Source organism: Canis lupus, chromosome 23, assembly GCF_011100685.1.
Source record: "Canis lupus familiaris isolate Mischka breed German Shepherd chromosome 23, alternate assembly UU_Cfam_GSD_1.0, whole genome shotgun sequence".
Taxonomy (NCBI): domain Eukaryota; kingdom Metazoa; phylum Chordata; class Mammalia; order Carnivora; family Canidae; genus Canis; species Canis lupus.
This window is the reverse complement of record NC_049244.1, coordinates 3,307,942-3,327,225: the sequence shown is the minus strand read 5'-3', so window position 1 is coordinate 3,327,225 and position 19,284 is coordinate 3,307,942. Positions and strand designations below refer to the sequence as shown.

General features: G+C 43.8%; 1 long non-coding RNA gene across 1 annotated transcript in view; it reads right to left on the bottom strand.

The window, feature by feature from the left end:
• Positions 1-1,323: 1,323 nt before the first annotated feature.
• The window catches only part of LOC111091904, a 28,336-nt gene continuing 10,375 nt past the window's right edge, over positions 1,324-19,284 (bottom strand). Inside the window, exon 3 of the long non-coding RNA XR_005376798.1 lies at positions 1,324-1,705. This is a non-coding gene — a long non-coding RNA (uncharacterized LOC111091904). The remainder of the gene's footprint in view (positions 1,706-19,284) is intronic.

Sequence of the window (19,284 nt, the reverse complement as noted above, 5' to 3'; positions counted from 1 at the left end):
CAGCAGCGGGGATCCCGGTACTCTCCCTGGGCCACGAGTGTCTGAGAAGTCAGCGTGGAGGACGTTACTGTTGCTTACTTAGGGGAAGCGGCTTTTCATAAAAAGCAAAATCTAAGCGCCAGGATTCCGACTCTTGGGCCGCTCCCATTCTGCAGTTTGGGCTGGATTGGGAAAGAACTGGCTTCAGTCAGGGAACGGAGAGAGACCCATGAGGACACGTGCTGTGTTCTGCAGCACGAGACATGCAGACAGCCAGACCTCCAGCTCGTAAACGGCATCCAGCCCCATTTTTGTTGCTTAGCAGGTAAGGTACACAAACTTTTTAGTCTGATCTGATGTGGGGAACAAAGGCAAAAGAAATGTGGAAAAAATGAAATCTTACAACTTGCAGCCCCTTGATAAATATTGGAGGCAGACAGAGTGACCTTCCTCCAGGAAGTCAGCTGCCTCGATGTTAACACTTGGCTAGAGGCAGAGGGCAACCTTAACATGACTTTAGCCCCACCTCCGGGATCCTGGAAGTTTTCTTGAACATATGAACATTTTGTGTCAGAAATTTTGTGTCAACTCCAACAAGCTACACGTTAGCAGTCTTCCTCCAAACATATGGCCTACTGATGTACCAGAAGGCCCTCATGACTAATATTTTACTAGACAGCAATAAATAACCTTATCTGGACAGCAGCTAGCCCCTCAATGTTCTGGAAGCCTCGCTTCCACACTCCTTAGAGACCTATGCTCCCCCTCACCCCCACTAACTAAAAGGTATATAATCAGTCAGACACTCCTCACAGCCCCAGTGAGGTTCTTCTTGCTTAGGCTCCTGTCCCTGTGCTTTAATAAAATCAGTTTGTTGTTTTTTGTTTTGTTTTGTTCTGTTTTGTTTTTCCTTTGCCTCAAAGATGTCTGCAGAATTATTTCTTGGCTATTCACTCCTGGACCCCAAATATCACAGCATGATCCCATGAGGAGGGGCCTTTCTTGGTCTGTTTTGAAGCAGCCCAGTGAGGTGCAGGAGAGGTTTGGGCATCCTTGCCCCTCCTTCCATGCTCCGGTTACAGGTTACTGCTCATGGATCGGGCCAAGCTGCTCCCTCTATCTATTCATGGGGACATGAAGACGTCAGCTTGGGCCCAGTGTTGGTCAGGGATACCTCACAGAAGCTCAGAGAAAGCTGGGACTTTGCCTCAGGCCACTTTGTAGTCCTGTTCCTCCTTCCTTTGGAGGGCCCTGGAGAGAAATGATCAAGGCTGACATGCATTTATTTGTTTGTTTATTTATTTTTAAAAAATATTTTATTTATTTATTCATGAATGACACAGAGCGAGAGGCAGAGACATAGGCAGAGGGAGCAGCAGGTTCCCTGCGGGGGAGCCCGATGCGGACTGGATCCTCCCTTCCCCCCTCGTAGGTGGGCGTGGGCATAGTAGGGTGCATGTGCCATAAAGAAACACGCCGGTCCACACCTTGCAGGTTACGTAAATGAGGCTCCAGCTCCTCGCTGGGCGGAGGTCTTAGTATCACAATGAGGTAAAAGTTGTCCCGATCATTCTGCAGGTCACTGCGTGATCCGTCTGCGCAAGCAGGAGTCCGGGCTTAGGCTCAGACTGGTGTGGCTGGAGGTCATCATCTGGGCAGCTCTTATCCCTCTGGGGGAGCTTTCGCTTTCATTTGCCTGAGGTAAGAGATAAGCTGGAAAGAAGAGCTTAAGGAAAAATGCGGGACAGAGGTCAGTGAGTACAAGCATGTGGGCGGTAAAGGTCAGGTCTTGGGGTATAGCCCGTGACAGCTTCACCCTGGCTTTGGCTGTTCTCTGTATTCTGTAAAAGCCTCTATTCAGAATCCCTATTAACATTTTCCAACTTTTTTTTTTAAGGTTTTTGTTTATTTATTTGACAGAGCACACACAAGCAGGGGGAGTGACCGAGGGAAAGTGAGAAGCAGGCTCCGCAGTGAGCAGGGAGCCTGATGAGGGACTCGATCCCAGGACGCTGGGATCATGACCTGAGTCAAAGGCAGAGCTCAACCACTGAGCCCCCGAGGAGCCCCAACATTTTCCAACTTTGATATTAACATAGGGGTACCATGACATTGCAGAGTAATAGGAACTGGATTTGCCCTCCTGCCTGAAGCAACAAAACAAAACAAGAACAAACCAGGCAAAATCCAGGAAACAGATTTTTGAGATATTAGACATCAGGCGAAGAGGACAGTGATCCCCTGAGGGATGGAAAACAAACAGGTGAGCCTTGCAATTGCTCCAATTTACTCCCTCGAGCGAGTTTCCAAGCACTGAACTGAAGAGTTGCTTAGTGGACCCTATGGAGTTGAGCACACGAGGTGAGATTCCAGGAAGGCTGAGGTAGCTGGTGTCCACAGGCCAGAGTGCCAGGGAGGAGAGAGACGAGGAAAGTGGATCAGAATGATTTGCCTAGGGGGCCTGGCCTGAGTTCAGATCTATCCTGACTGGGCCTCCAAGTGAGGCAACTCTACTGTCAGGGGGAAATCATTTGAGAGGATTAGAAGGAACAATGTCTGGCACTCCTACTTCGCTGGCAAAGGTGCTTGTTCCCAACAGAGAGACTGCAGCAAAGCAACCCCTCAGAGTTCATGGGGTGTGGGTGGAGCCCTCAGGAAGGTCTTGCCTCAGTGGTGGGAACTGCTCCTCGACTGAGCACTGCTCTGGACAGCTTGAATCATAGAAGCGAGACCAGAAATGATCAAAGTATTTTCTTTTTTTTCTCTTTTTTTCTAAAGATTTTATTTATTCATGAGAGACACAGAGAGAAAGAGAGGCAGAGACACAGGCAGAGGGAGAAGCAGGCTCCTTGCGGGGAGCCCAGTGTGACTCCATCCGGGGTCTCCAGGATCACGCCCTGGGCTGAAGGCGGCGCTAAACCACTGAGCCACGCAGGCTGCCCTATCAAAGTATTTTCAAATAACTTATATGCATCCCAAAACAAAGCTCGAAATTCAGAGAAGACTTATATAAAAATAATAAAATCAGTATAAGAATAACCAGCAACCAACAGAGTAAACTTCAAAATGTCTGGCATTCCATCAAAGGCTTTGAGGTATGTGAAGAGCTGGGGGAAATGACTCTTAAGGAGGAGATCAATGACTTGAAAATGACCCAGAGCTGACGCAGATATTAGAATCATCAGAAGAGGACGTGCAAACGTTTATTACAATTATAGTCCATAAATTTAAGACATTAAGTAGAAAAATGAAGCATATAAAAAAGATCTAGTCTAACTCTTCAGAGATGAAAACTGCCATGTCTGTGAAAGGAAATGTACTGCAAGGGATTGACAGCAATTAGGAAATGAAGAAAAACATTTGCTAGACTTGTGTTGAGTCTGCAAATCCCTTTGAGCAGTAGGGCCACTCTCACAGCACGAAACCCTCCAAGCACAGGGTGCTTTTCCACTTCTTTGCACCTTCTTTAACTGCTTGCAGCAATGTAGAGTTTCCAGTGTACAAGTCTTTTGACTCCTTGGATAAATTTATTACTAGATAACTTTTTTAGTAAGATTTTATTTATTTGAGACAGAGAAAGAGAGACAGAGAAGGGTCACAGGGAGAGGGAGAAGCAGACTCTTCACTGAACAGGGAGCCTGATGCCGGGCTCGGCCCCAGGGCCCTGGCATCATGACCTGAGCTGAAGGCAGACACTTAACAACCCACTGAGCTACCCAGGTGCCCCTATTCCTAGATAATTTATTCTTTTGGGTGTTCTTGTAACTGGAATTGTTAATTCCCTTTTCAGAGTGTCATTGCTAGTGTCCAGAAACTCCATTGATTTTTGTCTGTATTCTACCCTATGCCTTTACAGTTAGTTTATTGACTCTAGCAGGGTTTTTTTTTTCCCCGTGTGAATTAATTGAGATTTTTCACCTGCAAAGAGAGATGGTTTTATTTCTTATTTCTACACTGATTTTGCTCACCTTCAGTTTTAAAAGCTAGTTTGGCAGGGTGCCGAACCTGTATATAGCCTGCCACGGGCCACCCTTGGTCTCTGCAGGTTATCCAGGAGCTGAGACAGGAGGTTGCCTACCTCAGCTGGTGTCCGTGATTGGCACTCACAGGCTTGCCCCCGGAAATGGAGATCAACGGGACCCTTTGCTTTTTGCAAGTTAGGTTCCAATTGGAAGGATGCCAGTGACCCCTTGAGGCCCCTGCAGGGAGGGCTCCTGGCCCTAGGTCAGAAAATGTGGATCCCCAAAAAGCTAGTCCAAGTGCCCCTCTGCAAACAAAGGAGAAGTCAAAGGATCTGCAGGCTTTCTTCTCTTGGTGGGATTGGGGGCCTCAGAGTGGGTGCAGGGGAGGGGCTGCTGATTCCAGGTCCTCCACAGGGTACCACTGCCTCAGAATGTGTACAGTTCAGTGTGGTGTGCCTGGGCCACTTGGCTTTCCTGCTCCGCGGCAGAAGGGCGGGGAGCCACCACATCCAAAGGGCAGACTCCCCACGTTGCTGCTACAACCCAGCTCCATAGTCCTTCCTCAGTTAGGGCTCACATTCAAACCCGAGCCTCAGGGTTCCAACAGCACACCAGTCACACCAAGACTGCCACCAAGACTGCCGTCCTGCACCACCCATCGCTTGTGGTGCGGGGTGGGGGGGGGTGGGGGGGTGGCTTCAGGTCTCAGCATCTGAGGTTAGAAGCCAGCTACTGCTGAGCAACCCCGCCCCATACTCCAGGTGGCCTACTCTCACTGCTCCTCTCCAGCTTTCCCTGTTCACCCTGCTGCCTGTGCAGCCCTGTGTCCTCCTGCTGCGGTGTCCGTGCAGATGCAGGTGCAGGTGCAGGCCGAGGCTGGACATCAGGCATCCCCCTGTCCTCTAAGAGCCGTCTCCTGTGACCAGCGTCTGCAGACCCCTGCCCTGTTCCAGTCCCTGGAGTGAAACTGTATACAACCACTGTATGGAAAAAACTCCCCATTTGCTTTTTTTTTTTTAATTTTTTAATTTTTTAATTTATGATAGTCATACAGAGAGAGAGAGAGAGACAGAGACAGAGAGAGGCAGAGACACAGGCAGAGGGAGAAGCAGGCTCCATGCACCGAGAGCCCGACGTGGGATTCGATCCCGGGTCTCCAGGATCACGCCCTGGGCCAAAGGCAGGCGCCAAACTGCTGTGCCACCCAGAGATCCCCCATTTGCTTTTTAAAACAAATAGGCAAAGAACCCTTGAATGGGACAAGGAGACCTTTGAACTGGGACAGAAGAGGCAATTGCTTTACAAGCAGTTGCTCTTTAAAATTCAACAGGACCACTGATATCTAGACCACAAAAGTGTTGGGGTGAACTCTCTGGAGACTAATTAATGCATACCAAGAATAGTCTTCTTTGTTTATGCCAATAGAATAGTTGGTCCAGTGACCCAAAAGCCACTCACCTGGCTTTGCTTGCACCAGTGGTGGTAGGGGAGGGCGAGGTTCTGGTGCTGCCAGAATCTGTGGCCCAGAATCGCAATTCTGAGACCCCAAATAAAATGCCTTTTAATATCACCTCCTTTTCTTGGTTGCCGCTGGCAACCCTGAAGTGCTCAACTGCGCATACGCAGAACCCACCTCCCCAACCGGACATCCCCCTCCTCCTTCACCTCTTCAGCGAGCCTGCCTGCCCAGATAAGGCCCTCCAGGCCCAGGGAGCTAGGACTGTAGTCCCCAGGGTGGTGCGAACCCACCCCCTTAAAATCACTCTGCTCTGGCAGCTACAACTTGAGTGAATCCTCCGTGGACCTGCTGTCAACAGGCCCCAGGTTTCTCCCAAACCAGGGAACCCAGATGACTCTCAGAGTCACCAGTCAGCAGCCCTGTCCTTCCCTGACTAAGTAGTGCGAGATCCCTCAACTAGCCTGCAGGGGAAATATGCAGGCTATGGTTTGAGAATAGTCATACCCTGTTTCCCCAAGTGACACCAGTCAGTCAGCACCTGCAAACCCCCATCCTGTTCCAGAAAGCTGACAACTGCTGAGCCGTGAAGCCCCCTTATGCTCAGTAGTCTTTCAGCAGGTCTTGGGCAGCAGGAATCTTCCAGGCCTAGGGAATTTGGGCATGACCCCCCAGTTATCAGGGGATTTGGAGCCCAACCCCCTGATAACTACCCTGGGGCAGCAGCTCAAAAAGGTGACAGCCAGTCCCCAATGGAATCTGCTGTCTAATCTGCATGTAGGCTTCTCCCATACAAATCTCTCTTCTTGGGGGATACCCAGTCATCCTGCTAGGCTCTGCCCTGGCAAGGCATTCCAATTTCCTCCAGCTCTGCCTTCAGGACAATATGCCCATTTGAGTTGGTTAGGATTTGGGATTAAAAAGATGCTTTGTAATTTTCAGAGTGTGAGCTGTCTCCACCCGGAGGCCATTCAGGTGGTTAAAGTTTTACCTGAGCTCCGCAGGCCTGGAGTGCTTCCTGCAGCCCAAGGCCTGCTCACAGAGTACAGCTCTTACATATAGGGGACAGGCTCACCTCTGCATATGGCAGCAAGAGGACAAATTAAAAGGTGAGTCTAAAAGCTGCACCGCCACAGGACAGAGCAATGTTATTAGTGATTTTTTTATGATAAATTTATTTTTTATTGGTGTTCAATTTGCCAACATACAGAATAACACCCAGTGCTCATCCCGTCAAGTGCCCCCCTCAGTGCCTGTCACCCATTCACCCCCATCCCCCGCCCTCCTCCCCTTACTCCACCCCTAGTTCGTTTCCCAGAGTTAGGAGTCTTCATGTTCTGTCTCCCTTTCTGATATTTCCCACACATTTCTTCTCCCTTCCCTTATATTCCCTTTCACTATTATTTATATTCCCCAAATGAATGAGAACATATAATGTTTGTCCTTCTCCAACTGACTTACTTCACTCAGCATAATACCCTCCAGTTCCATCCACGTTGAAGCAAATGGTGGGTATTTGTCATTTCTAATGGCTGAGGAATATTCCATTGTATACATAGACCACATCTTCTTTATCCATTCACCTTTCGACGGACACCGAGGCTCCTTCCACAGTTTGGCTATTGTGGCCATTGCTGCTATAAACATCGGGGTGCAGGTGTCCCGGCGTTTCATTGCATCTGAATCTTTGGGGTAAATCCCCAGCAGTTCAATTGCTGGGTCGTAGGGCAGGTCTATTTTTAACTCTTTGAGGAACCTCCACACAGTTTTCCAGAGTGGCTGCACCAGTTCACATTCCCACCAACAGTGGAAGAGGGTTCCCTTTTCTCCGCATCTTCTCCAACATTTGTGGTTTCCTGCCTTGCTAATTTTCCCCATTCTCACTGGGGTGAGGTGGGATCTCATTGTGGTTTGGATTTGTATTTCCCTGATGGCAAGTGATGCAGAGCATTTTCTCATGTGCGTGTTGGCCATGTCTATGTCTTCCTCTGTGAGATTTCTGTTCATGTCTTTTGCCCATTTCATGACTGGATTGTTTGTTTCTTTGGTGTTGAGTTTAAGAAGTTCTTTATAGATCTTGGAAACTAGCCCTTTATCTGATACGTCATTTGCAAATAGCTTCTCCCATTCTGTAGGTTGTCTTTGAGTTTTGTTGACTGTATCCTTTGCTGTGCAGAAGCTTCTTATCTTGATGAAGTCCCAATAGTTCATTTTTGCTTTTGTTTCTTTTGCCTTCGTGGATGTATCTTGCAAGAAGTTACTGTGGCCGAGTTCAAAAAGGGTGTTGCCTGTGTTCTCCTCTAGGATTTTGATGGAATCTTGTCTCACATTTAGATCTTTCATCCATTTTGAGTTTATCTTTGTGTATGGTGCAAGAGGGTGGTCTAGTTTCATTCTTCTGCACGTGGATGTCCAATTTTCCCAGCACCATCTATTGAAGAGACTGTCTTTCTTCCAATGGATAGTCTTTCCTCCTTTATCGAATATTAGTTGACCATAAAGTTGAGGGTCCACTTCTGGGTTCTCTATTCTGTTCCATTGATCTATGTGTCTGTTTTTTTGCCAGGACCACACTGTCTTGATGACCACAGCTTTGTAGTACAACCTGAAATCTGGCATTGTGATGCTCCCAGATATGGTTTTATTTTTTAAAATTCCCCTGGCTATTCAGGGTCTTTTCTGATTCCACACAAATCTTAAAATAATTTGTTCTAACTCTCTGAAGAAAGTCCATGGTATTTTGATAGGGATTGCATTAAACGTGCATTATTAGTGTTTGCAGGCACCAGAAACACAGAACTGATTGACTTGGTAAGAACAGCTGAGGAAATAAACCAAGATAACATCCATGTATATAGGCAAAGCAGGCCTACGCCTAATGTAAATAGACCCAATCAAAATAGACCAAAGAGACTTACACTACCACTCTTTAAAACAAATTATAAAAATAGAAACCTGAACAGAAACCCCAGAAAGTACGTAAGTGACAGAGAAGTGGAAACAACTAACATTCGAGAGTAAATAGACCTACAGAAAATAAACCCATACATAGAACCACTAATCCCTTTATTGTAAATACTAACCTCTTTATAAAGCCTAATCCCGTTAAAAGACAAGCCACTGAGGGTCAAAGGAGGCATTCACCCATGTTATGCTGGCCATATCAATAGAAACTCCATTTGCAAATAAAAATACTACATATACCACCAGATTGTTAAATACAAGTTCCCACGTAACAATGATGCAAGGATATTCTACTAATTAAGAACCTTTAATAATAAAAAGGGACTAATTGAAGGGTTGGTTGAAAATTTCCTAACAATTGTTGACAGATTATGCATTAAAGCTAAATGCCTTAGAGGGCCTGATTTAGGAAACATTTTTGGAATGGATGTAATAGGACATATTCAAAGAAAACATTCAGAAACGCCTAAGGAATTTATTACTGTGCCTACTAATTCACCATATAATAACCCAATCTGACCTATTAAAAAGCCAGGCGGGTCCTATAGGTTTATAGGAGATGATAAGAACTTAAACATTCTCCCAAAATTGAGGGAGCACCCCCCAGATACAGGCCTATCATAAATGGTATCACCACTGGACCTTGATGAACCTACTACAGAGTGATAGACTTATCTGACATGTTCTTTGCTATTTCAATTAACCAGGAGAGCCAACCCATGACTGCATTCACATAGGAAAGCAGACAATGCCACTTTACTAGGTTACCACAAGCACAGTTTAACAGTCCTGTGACAGCCCACAGCCTAACACGAGACATCCAGACCTTGGACAAAAACAGCACACACATAAAACAATTTTCCCTATCCTGATGACATCCTTATTTTTGGGCTCAGTTTTATCCATCCTCACTTATGTCAAGAGGAAAATAAGAAATACAACATGATGACATGTATAAAATAAAACAGGTAACAAAGTCTTCTAAAACAGGTAATAAATGGGACAACAGATGGAAAAAGATATTATTTAAGGTAAGATAAAGAAGATAAAGGAATTATTAAGATAATTAGAGAAATATCTCACATTGAACCTCCTAAAATAAATCTAACAAATGTAAGTCATACCTTAGAAAACTTAAGAAAAGAAACATTTGGAAGATAATACTGACAAAGTCAAGATAACTTTGCAGATGTTAAAAACACAAAAACATGCATTCCCTAAAACAACAAGAGCTTTGAATTCTGATGTTATGACAATCGAACATGTACTTGATAGCAGTGTGCAAGCTTGTAACCACCAGAGATTTATAAAATACTGGGAAGAAGCCCTATGACATGGGGACATGTAGACTATGAACACTGGGACTTGTGAGGAGCACGAGAGTGGTCGGTTTGGGCAAAGTACACTCTGTTGATCTAAATAAAATAGCTCTCCAGAGGCCTTGAGGCAATTAGTTCTTGCTGCAGTAAAGGCCACCCTTTTGCTGGCACTAGTGAAAGTCATGCAGCGACCCCTCAAAAAATGTCCTCTCGCCCATCTTCACCAGCACCCGTGTTCCCAAGAAGTGTGCTCTGGCAATGCAGGACTCTAACTCCAGCACTGGCAGCTGGACATCAGCTCTCAGTTGGCTACACTGTCTCTCCTGAGTACCAAGTCCTATAAAGGTACACAACAACAACATTTGGACTTGATTGTCTTCATCTCCCCTTGCCCGGACAATAGTGTGATTAGTTGATGTTGCTTTGGACTATTATTTCTTTACTGGTAAATTAAAACATCATCCTGAAAAATAAAACATCATCTTGTACTCAATGAGCTTATGGAATTTGCCCAGTGAACCAGAGTTAAATACATTTTTGGGAAAGACAGAATCAGTTTGAGCATTATTTGCCTCCACAGACAAAGCAGACCACAGGGACAATGTGTGCACCAGTGTAGGTCAGTCCTCGGATTAAGGCAGATGCCAGGTACGTCCGATATTCTGCTTCTGTGACTTGGCCTCACCCAGAATCGCTGTGTTTCAGGTCCCCAGCTATCCTGACCATTAGTAGGCCTTGGGCAGCTGGGGACCTCCAGGCCTGTGGAGCTTGGGCTTGTCCCCAACCACATGCATTTCCTCAAGGGTTGAGGGAGCCCACTGCTGGAAAATCACTTTAAGGCAGCCACAGAAATGGGTGACGGTTAGTACCCATGTGTACTTACTGCTTGCTGGGGTCCCAGGCTTCGGCAGAAATCAAAGCTGCCAGGTGTCTCTTACGGGAGGATACCCCAGCTGGCCTGCACGATCCAGCTCTAGCCAGGCAGTCCAGATTCCTCTAGCTCTGCCTTCAGAGGTAATATGTGCATTTGTGTAGGTCGAGGCTTGGAATTAAGCAGATGTCAGGTATACTAAGCAGCTCCCTCCTGTGAGCTAGCCTGGCTGGACATTGCCCTGTTCCAGGTCCCTAGCTCCCCTGAACTGGGCCTCCAGTGTGTGTACAGTCTACACCTTATCCTGCAGAGCTCAGGCCTTTCCCAACCATCTGCTTAACTTCCTGGGTGAAAAGAGACCATTTCCTGAAAATCTTGCTAAGGAAGTGGCTGTAAAACTGTAATTGTTAGTCTCCATTTGGACTGGTTACCTGATAGGGTCCTGGCTTGTCAAGCAAAGCTCCAGAAGTCCGTTGGTAGAGAATACACTGGCCAGCCTTACTGTCCCAGACCTAGCAAGGCCAATCAGATCCTCCAGCTCGGCTTCAGCAGAAATATGCACAATTATGAAGGTTAAGGCTTAAACCTAGAAGGATGCTAAGCACCCCCTAATATCTGTGACCTGGCTTCACTGGACATCACCTTGTCTCTAGTCCCTTGGTGACCCTGAATTGTATGGTCTGCACATGCATAGTTTGTCCCATGGCCTTGGGCTATAGGATAGAGCTCTAGCTAAATCCCAAACCCTGAATAGTTTCGGGCTGCATAGAGCCTTCCCTAAAATCTTTCTGAGGTGGCAGCTTTAAACTGGCAACAGTCAATCCCCATTTGGGCTGGCTGTCTGATGAAGTCCAGAACTTCTCCATGCTCCCATGTATCTGTTATTGGAGGATACCCCTGTCAGTCTTCTCAGCTTTGCCCCAACAAGGCAGACCAGATTCCTGCAGATTTATATTCAGGGGAATATGTGTGTAGGTGAAGGCCTGGAATTAAGTAGATTGCATAAACCTCCAAGAGTTTGTTTTCATAATCCACCTTCTCTGGATACTTGCCCTGTTCCAGATTCCTGCCTAATCTGACCTGCACAAAACATACCTGGTCAGCTAGCCTTGGGCAGCAGGGACCCTCTAGGCCTGTGGCATTTGGTCCATCCACAACAAACTTTATAAGATGTCAAGCTTGAAGCATCTTCGGAGGGTGTGAGAACAAGGCCGTTGCAATCTCACAGATTTTCCTGGTTTGTAATTTATTTATTTATTTCTTAAGTAAACTTTATACCCAGTGTGGGGCTTGAACTCATGACCTCAAGATCAAGAGTTGCATGCTCTACTGACTGAGTCAGTCAGGGGCCCTCGTTGGTAATTTTCTTTTTAAAGATTTTATTTATTTATTTATTCATGACATACACACACACACACACACACACACACACACACACACGCAGAGACACAGGCAGAGGGAGAAGCAGGCTCCATGCAGGGATCCTGATGTGGGACTTGATGCTGGGACTCCAGGATCACACCCTGGGACTAAGGCAGGAGCCAAACACTGAGTCACCCAGGCAGCCCCCTTGTTTGTAATTTAAATGTGTCTGATGACCCTTTTGAATGGCTTGGAGAGCAATAGGCACAAAGACTGTCTATATGTGAGTAATTTTGGTAATTTTCCATCAGATCATTCATATTCACTTTGTAGGGCTTAAAAATAAGAAAAGGCAGGGGCACCTGCACAGTTTAGCTGGTTAAGTGTCTGTCTTTGGCTCAGATCATGGTCCTGAGATCAGCCCTGCTTCAGGCTTCCTGCTCAGTGGGGAGCCTATTTCTCTCTCTGTCTCTCTCTATGCTTGTACTTGCTCTTTTCCTTTCAAATAAATGAATAAAATCTTTACTTTTTAAAAAAGATTTTATTTATTTATTCATTAGAGACACACAGTGAGAGAGACAGAGAGAGAGAGAGAGAGAGAGAGACAGAGAGAGACAAAGACACAGGCAGAGGGAGAAGCAGGCTCCATGCAGGAGTCTGATGTGGGACTCGATCCTGAGACTCCAGGACCACACCCTGGGCCAAAGGCAGGCGCTAAACCACTGAGCCACCCAGGGATCCTGAATAAAATCTTTTTTTTTTTTTTTTTTAAGTAGTTTTAGTTTTCCATGATTCCAAGTCAAAGGATGGGAGAAAATTGAAAATGTTAGTTTTCAGAGTTGTACCCAGACATTGGAGGAGACTAGAAAAATTCAGGATTTAGTATAGTTTACAGGCAGTAAACAAAACCTCAAAGACAAATGAACAGAATTGAAGTCACAAAAGTGAGTTATTGAAACAATTTTTCTCTCTAAAGTCACCCTTGTTTTCAAAGTCAGCCAAAAAAAGACTAATTTGTATTTAAACTAATCTGTTAATGAACAAGGCCTGGTTATTTATGTAAGTGCAGGAGAATAGTGATTGATCTTATAGGCTATTTTAAACCTGCTTTGCTGTTACTTTTCATAAGGGATCATCAGATTGAAGTTTTAATGAAAGACTCCTAACTCTGGGAAACGAACTAGGGGTGGTAGAAAGGGAGGTGGGCAGGGGGTGGGGGTGACTGGGTGACGGGCACTGAGGTGGGCACTTGACGGGATGAGCACTGGATGTTATTCTATATGTTGGCAAATTGAACACCAATAAAAAATAAAGTTATAAAAAAAAGATTGAAGTTTTAACAGCCTCTTGAACCTAAGAAGCCAAGCCAAATACTTGCCATCAGATTTGCCTGCAATACCTATAGATTTGGGTTACTTTCTCTTTTCTTAAGTCCCCAAAATATCCTGAGATTCTAGCACCTGCCAGGAAGTAACCTTCTTTGCTTACCTAGTAAGGCTGTTGGGAATCTTGTAAGTGAGGTATCAGGCTGTTTTCCTAAGGAGCTTTATTCGTTCCATAAAGCCAACCTTAGCTCTTTAAAGATGTCCAGTCATATCTAAGTCTATGCATGCTTCTTTAAATGTGACATTTCAGTCAAAGCCTTTGTGTTATAACCAATGTTTCTAATACTCCTGCTATGAGAAAAACAGATTCTTATTGGATTTATGCAAATAATATACTGCCATGAAAATATATCTTGATCCCTCCCTCACCGAGAATTTCTGAATTCTGGAGGGATCAGGTAGGGAAGAAAAGGTAAATGCTCAATTCTGCTTATAAAGGTGTAATTTACCAAATAGTTACAAATCAGTTAGCTTAAAATGCTTCTTTTCATCTGGTTAAAGAAAAATATTTTTAAAAATCAGCAATGTTCAAACAAAAAGTCATAAAAATGATAATCACCCTCTTCAGTTTATTCAGTCCCATGTAATTAATTCTTGTTTTGCTTGAATTCAGTTTTTCCAGGAGTTCTGGAAATGTTTACTCAGTTTAGTTTTATGATCACAAAATTATCATAAAGGTGTATGCTGGAGTCTTTTTCACGAATCTACTTGAAGATGAAGTTTTTTTCAGGAACACTTTTGTAAAAGCCTCTGAATAAAAATATAACTACCTGTAAATGATAAAAGACTTCAAATTCCCATGGTTAAAGATCTGATGAGAGGTCACTACAATGCAATTGACAAGGAAATGTGGTTATTTCTGTGACAGACAGTACTTCAAGATAATAATAAGAATTACAAGAAAAAAAAAAAAAAAAAAAGAATTACAAGACTTCCAGGGAAGATGGCAGAGTAGGAGGGCCTGATGTTCATCTTGTACCTCAGATATAACTGGATAACAGCCACAGGAGTGTAAATAACCCAGAAAATGACCCTTAGACTGGCAGAACAGACTCTCCACAGCTAAATGTAGAGAAGTGGCCATGTCAAAGAGGGTAGGAAGGGCAGAAACACTGCTGGGAGTGAATGGCCCTTGCAGCTGCCCACAGGAGGGAGGGAGCTGCAGGCACAGAAATGGGAAAGAAACAGATTCTCACTCCAGGGAGTCCAAATGTGGAAGAACAATCCCCATAGCATTTGTTTTTGAAAATTCGAGGGCCTGAATTTCACCAGTTCTTACAATCAGCGAGGCTTAAAACCCAGAACTTTAAAAATCAGTGGCTTGGCTCTGGGTGAGGTGGCAGGGCAAGAGGAAACTGAATCCTTGCCCTTAAAGAGACAGCACAACAAACAGCTTCCTAAGATACAGCATAGAAGCAGTGGTTTGAAAAACACTTAGGGTATACAGGAGGGAGATGTATTTACTAATCTCTGAGCATGTGCTGGAGGGGCAGAGATCCTTAGGAGACTTCTCCAGGCACAAAGGAGCTGGCAGGCATCATTTCCCTCCTCTACCCCCAAGCCTAGGCATCCTACTACTCCTAAACCAGAAACCTGTGTAAATCCATGCAACATCAACATTCCCTACCTAACTTGCTAGCAGTGTGCCCCGCCCCCACATTCTCCTTTGAACACACCCTTCCAGCCAGGCCTCCAATTCAGGCCCCTCACATGGCAGACCCATGAAAACCTTACTAAGACTGCTGCCCTGTCCCCAAGTACTTCTGTGGATCTGCCTCCCACCCTCAACCTGGCCTGCCTCAGTCCCTGGCAGCTGCACGTCCTCTGCCAGTGACACAGACCTTGCTGGCATCAGGCATCCTAGCCCCACATTCTCCTATAGTTTGGTACTACTACATCTTTAGAAAATACCTGGTCTAACTCAACTTAAACCCAAGATAGCCCCAGACTGTATCAGTAACAACACAGGGAAAAAACCCTGCCCACAATAGGTAAAGAGAGCCATTGCAGATGACTGGACTAAAGGCAAAAGTAGTTCAGCCACAATAGCAGGGCACACACAACATATAGGAGACACGCCAGGTTCTGGTGAACAGGGGACATTACACTGCATGGCACTACAGAACCTCTTCTTCATGTGGCCACTACTTTCAAGAACAGGACATGTAGTTGACTTTACTAACACTTAGGAATAGACACATAAAGTTAGACAAAATGAGGAGAGAGAGGAATATGCTCCCAAATGAAAGAGTAGGACAAAATCACAGAAAGAGACAAGTGAAATGGAAATAAGATTCTCTTCTGATAGAGAAGTTAAAGTAATGATTGTAAAGATACTGGACTTGAGAAGGGTGTAAGGCCTCATGAGACCCTTAATAAGGAGATAGAAAACATAAAAAAGAACCAATCAGAGATGAAGAACTCAATAATTGAAATAAAAAACAAATTGGGGGGGGGGTGCCTGGATGTCTCAGTCAGTTAATCCTCCAACTCTTGATTTTGGCTCAGGTTCTGATCCCAGGGTCATGGATTGAGCCTGATGTCAGGCTCTGTGCTCAGTATAGAATCTGCTTGTTCCTCTCCCTCTGCTCCTCCTCCTGCTCTCTCTCTCTCTCCCTCTCTAATAAATAAATAAAATCTTTTAAAATTTATTTATTAGAGAGGGAGAGAGAGAAAGAGAGAGAGAGAGAGAGAGAGAGAGACAGTACAAGCAGGGGGAGGCGCTGAGGGAGAGGGAGAAGACTCTCTGCTGAGTGAAGAGCCTGACATGGGGCTTGATCCCAGGACCCTAAGATGATGACCTGAACTGAAGTCAGATGCTTAACCAACTTGGCCACCCAGGCATCCCAAATAAATAAAATATTTAGAAAAATAAAGATTAAACTAGGGCTCCTGGCTGGCTCAGTTGGTAGACCCTAGGACTCTTGATCTGAGGGTCATGAGTTCAAGTTTCACATTGGACATGGAGCCTACTTTAAAAAAAGAAAATGAATGAAATTGTGAAATTAAAAGTAAACTAGATGGAATAAATAGCAAACTAGAGGAAACAGAAGAATGGATCACTGATCAAGAGGACAAAGTAATGGAAAGCAATCAAGCCAAATGGGAGAGAGGAAAAAAATAACTTAGAGAAAACTCAGGAACACCATTAAATATGAAACATTCAACATTATAGGGATCTCAGAAGGAGAAGAGAGAGAAAGGGGCACAGAAGATGCATTTGAAGAAATAATAGTTTAAAACTTCATGAATCTGGAGAAGGAAAAAAGAAATCAGTTCTAGGAGGCACAGAGAACCCCCACCAAAGTCAACCCAAGGAAGTCCACACCAAGACCCATAGTAATCAAAATTGCAAAAAGTAGTGATATATCCCTCTTGCATTTTTAAAAAAGTAACCTGTACACCCAATGTGGGGCTTGAATTCATAACCCTGAGATCAAGAGTTGTGTGCTATACTGACTAAGCCAGCCAGGAGCACCATAAAAAAGTAATGATAAATATAAAGCAGCAGGAGAAAGAAAACAGTTGCATACAAGGGAAACCCCATAAGGCAATTAGCTGATTTTTTTGCAATTCTGATTTTTTTTTTTTTTGGGAAGAAACTTTATAAGCCAGAAAGGAATGGCATGAAATATTCAAAGTACTGAAAGGAAAAAAAAATGCAGCCAAGAATACTTTATCTGGAAAGCCTATCATTCAGAAGAGAGGGAGAAATAAAGAGTTTTCTAGACAAACAAAAGTTAAAGGAATTCAAGACCACTAAAACTGCCCTGTAAGAAATGTTAAGGGGGCCTCTTTGAGTAGAAAGGAAAGACTTAGTAGGACTAAGAAAAGCAGTAAAAATAAATATATCTATAAAAGTTTGTCAAGGGATTCACAAAATAAAAGGATGTAAATCATGACACTATATACTTGATATATGTGTGGAGGGGTGAAGAGTAAAGAATGGGTTCAAACTTAACTGACCATCAACTTAATATAGACTACAGAAGATGTTATATACAGATTGAATGATAACCACAAATCAAAAACCAGTAATAGATATAAAAAAAATAAAGTGAAGTGAATCCCACTATGTCACTAAAGAAAGCCAATAAACTGAGAGGTGAGAGCAAAGGAGAATGGGAAAAACTAAAACAAAAGAAAACAGAAAAACCCCAACCAACTATTAAACAAACAATGGCAATAAGTACATGCTTATCAGTAATTACTTTGAATGTAAATGAGAGACAAATCAAGAGACATTGGATGACAGAATGGATAAAAAAGCAAGACAGAATGGATAAAAAAGCAAGATCCCTGGGGTGCCCGGCTGGCTCAGTCAGTGGAGCATGTGACTCTTGATCTCAGGGTTGTGAGTTTAAGCCCCACATTGGGTGCAGAGATTGCTTAAAGATAAAACGTTAAAAAAAAAAAAAAAAAGGCAAGACCCATTTATATGTTGCCTACAAGAGATTCATTTTAGACCTAAAAACACATGTGGATTGCAAGTGAAGAGTTAGAAAAACATTTATCATGTAACTGGAAGTGAAAAGAAAGCCAGAGTAGCAATACTTGTATTAGACAAAATAGACTTTAAAATAAAGACTGTAACAAAAGACAAAGGAGGACACTATATAATCACAAAGGGAACAATCCAACAAGAAGATCTAACAATTGTAAATATTTAGGCACCCAACACGAGAGCACTCAAATACATAAAGCAGTTTATAACAAACATAAAGGCAGTAATCAATAGTAATACAATAAAAATAGGGGACTTTATTTTTTTTTTTATTTTTTTTTTAAATAGGGGACTTTAATACCCCACTTACATCAATGGATAGATTATCCAAACAGAAAATCAATGAGGAGGGATCCCTGGGTGGCACAGCGGTTTAGCGCCTGCCTTTGGCCCAGGGCGCGATCCTGGAGACCCGGCATCGAATCCCACATCGGGCTCCCGGTGCATGGAGCCTGCTTCTCCCTCTGCCTGTGTCTCTGCCTCTCTCTCTCTCTCTCTGATGACTATCATAAATAAATAAATAAATAAATAAATAATAATTAATTAATTAATTAAAAAAAAAAAGAAAATCAATGAGGAGACAATGACTTTGAATGACACATTGGATCAGATGGACTTAAAAGATATATTCAGAACATTCCATCCTAAAGCAGAATATATATATTTTTTCAAGTGCACAGATCATTCTCTAGAATAGGTCACATATCAGGCCACAAAACAAGTCTCAACAAATTTACAAAGACTGAAGTTATTCATTGCATGCATCTTTTCTGACCACAACACTATGAAACTAGAAGTCAACCACAAGAAAAAATCTGGAAAGAGCACAGATACATGGAGATTAAATAACATGCTACCAGACAATAAATGGGTCAACCAAGAAATTGAAGAGGAAATTTTTTTTTATTTTTTTTTAAATTTATTTATGATAGTCACACAGAGAGAGAGAGGCAGAGACATAGGCAGAAGGAGAAGCAGGCTCCATGCACCGGGAGCCCGACGTGGGATTTGATCCCGGGTCTCCAGGATCGCGCCCTGGGCCAAAGGTAGGCGCCAAACCGCTGCGCCACCCAGGGATCCCTGAAGAGGAAATTTAAAAAAATACATGGAAACAAATGAATATGAAAACACAATGACACCAAATCTTTGGGATGCAGCAAAAGTGGTTCTAAAAGGGAAGTTTATAGCAATATAAGCCTAGTTCAAGAAGCAAGAAGAAATCTAGCCTAGCCTAAGGAGCTAGAAAAAGAACAAACAAAACTCAAAACCAGTAGAAGGAAATAATAAAGATTAGAGCAGAAATAAAAGAAATAGGAACTAAACAAACAATATATCAATGAAGCCAGAAGCTGGCTCTTAAAAAGATCAACAAAACTGGGATGCCTGGGTGGCTCAGTGGTTGAGCACCTGCCTTTGGCCCAAGTCGTGATCCTTGAAACCTGGGATCGAGTCCCACGTTGGGCTCCCTGCATGGAGCCTGCT